Genomic DNA, 2,427 nt, shown 5'->3' with positions numbered 1-2,427 from the left:
TAACTAGAGTTCCACGACCCCATACCTTCGCCAAATAAGCCTACCTTTCTTTACAACTGCTGTATTAATTGTGTTTGTCATTGATTATGTAAATAAGGTCCTCATTTGCATAAATTACATCAGCTGATCATCTCCTCCACCAGACAGCAGACGTACACAATCTATGTTAAGAAAGAAGGCTTTTATCGCATTTTCTGCTAATTTATGCAAATGCCATTTACCACAATGAAATAATAGCATTTTCTCATTAATTATGCAAATTAGGTCTTTATTTTGCATAATATACATCAATCAATATTCCTGTCCTTCTCAGTTACAAATGTTACATGTTGAAATGGTCCCATAATGGAACTGAGCGCGTTTACCAAATTTCCTAATTAATTATGCAAATTAGATACAAATTTGCATAGTTATTATGTCATTATATGTAGCATAACGTCAGACATCTACATACCAAAAATCATAACAATCCGTCAAATTGCAATCCTTTCTTGAGTTATTCCCTTTTAAAGTCTGACATTAAACCTGTCCTGCAGTTCCAAAACAAGCCGCTAAGGGGCCCAAGCTTACACCATTTACTCTCGGCATCAAGAGCTGTCTACCACTCAATAACCATAGCCGCAGCATGTTCAGAACTTGAGATATCAAACCAGGAAGTTCCGCTGCAGTCCCGTTACAGGCTGCTAGGGAGCCCAAATCTAATCGTTTCCAGGTCTCATCTAGACCTACCCACATACCGAATATCAATACAATCCATCCAGGCATTCTCGTACACAATCTATGTTAAGAAAGAAGGCTTAAATCGCATTTTTTGATAATTCATGCAAATGAGGGTCTCATTTGCATAATCAATGTTCAACGATGTTCACCTGTACATAACTTCCAAATGCTACAAGTAAGAAGTTACTGTCATTTACCACAATGAAATTATAGCATTTTCTCGTTAATTATGCAAATTAGGTCTTTATTTTGCATAATATATATCAATCAATATTCTTCTCCTTCTCAGTTACAAATGTCACATGTTGCAATGGTCCCATAATGGAACTGAGCGTGTTTATAAAATTTCCTATTGAATTATGCAAATTAGAGACCAATTTACATAATTAATACGTCATTATATGAAGCATCACTTAAGCTATCTACATACCAAAAATCATGACAATCCGTCAACTCCTTCTTGAGTTATTCCCTTTCAAAGTCTGACACTAAACCTGCTCTGCAGTTCCAAAACAAGCCGCTAGGGGGCCCAAACCTATACCACTAACTCTTGACATCAAGAGCTATCTACCACTTAAAAATCATTGCCGCAGCATGTCCAGAACTCGAGATATCAAACCAGGAAGTTCCGCTGCAGTACCGTAAGAGGCCGCTGGGAGGCCCAGAATCTAATCGTTTTAGGTCCCAACAAGACCTACTCACATACCGTATATTAATACAATCCGTTCAGGCGTTCTTGAGTTATGGTGGTCTTCTACAGACATACATACATACATACACACGCTACCCAAAATATAACCTTCTTGGCGAAGGTAACAAAGAAGCGGTGTCCAGCATAGTTCTGTGGAAGTCAGCCCATGGTAAACGGAGACAGGGCAGACCACCCTTACCTATATAGACGACTAAGATGTGCTGAGAAGGGACACAGGTCTAGAGGCCAGGCAGCAAGGGGAAAGCAATGCAGGATAGAGTGAGTCTTCTGGGCTGCTACAGTGGTTCGGGTAGCAGGAGAGGAGCGGCACCCGACATAAGTCAAGTCCGACGAGTAAGTCAACTAGTATATACGAAACAAAGGTTTACGGTAAAGAAACAATTATGTCTGAAGCAATATTGCAATATATACTAGTATTGTTTACGTGTTGTCCAACACCCTAATAAAGTCTATGGAATTGTCTCTGTTGTGCTATTGAAGCTGAGTAGTCGATCTAATTTCTCTTCTTTTGTTTGCTGTTAATCTCTAAGCATTTGTCTGGAATATTGACTATGCCGATTTACATAGCCAAACTTTCTGGGTTAATGACTTAAAACCTAGGCCTGCTTCCTGATGCCATGTTTATGGCAATGTATTTGTTTCAAAAATACGGGAGCTATATATGTGACGTTTGACCTAAATTCACGTCACATGAGGCGTAAAACACGTGACGTTCGACCTATTAGTATTACGAACGCGTCGCACGAAAGCGCGGCATACGTTACTTATTGTATCAGTAACTTAGTTGACGATCAATAACTACAAATTGAATAGGACGTTACTTGTCCACGTCCCACTTTTTAATTACGTCACGTGCGATACGTCACAATTCTGAAAATTAGCTAAGTAATTGATAAAAGGACGTCACGTATAATCTTTAAGCAGATCCTACGGTAGCATAAGACAGTATCAAAAGCTGCCAGAGGAGTGAGCTGGCTTAGGAGTGTGTTTCGCTA

The 2,427-nt window shown here is 39.3% G+C and overlaps 2 protein-coding genes across 3 annotated transcripts in view; both read right to left on the bottom strand.

The window, feature by feature from the left end:
- LOC118414482 overlaps window positions 1-2,427 on the bottom strand; it is a 119,428-nt gene that overhangs the window by 105,237 nt on the left and 11,764 nt on the right. The window lies entirely within an intron of this gene.
- LOC118413007 (basic leucine zipper and W2 domain-containing protein 1-like) overlaps window positions 1-2,427 on the bottom strand; it is a 17,120-nt gene that overhangs the window by 12,338 nt on the left and 2,355 nt on the right. The window lies entirely within an intron of this gene.

Source organism: Branchiostoma floridae, chromosome 4, assembly GCF_000003815.2.
Source record: "Branchiostoma floridae strain S238N-H82 chromosome 4, Bfl_VNyyK, whole genome shotgun sequence".
Classification (NCBI taxonomy): domain Eukaryota; kingdom Metazoa; phylum Chordata; class Leptocardii; order Amphioxiformes; family Branchiostomatidae; genus Branchiostoma; species Branchiostoma floridae.
The sequence above is the reverse complement of the archived record's forward strand: the minus strand, read 5'-3'. Positions and strand labels throughout refer to the sequence as shown.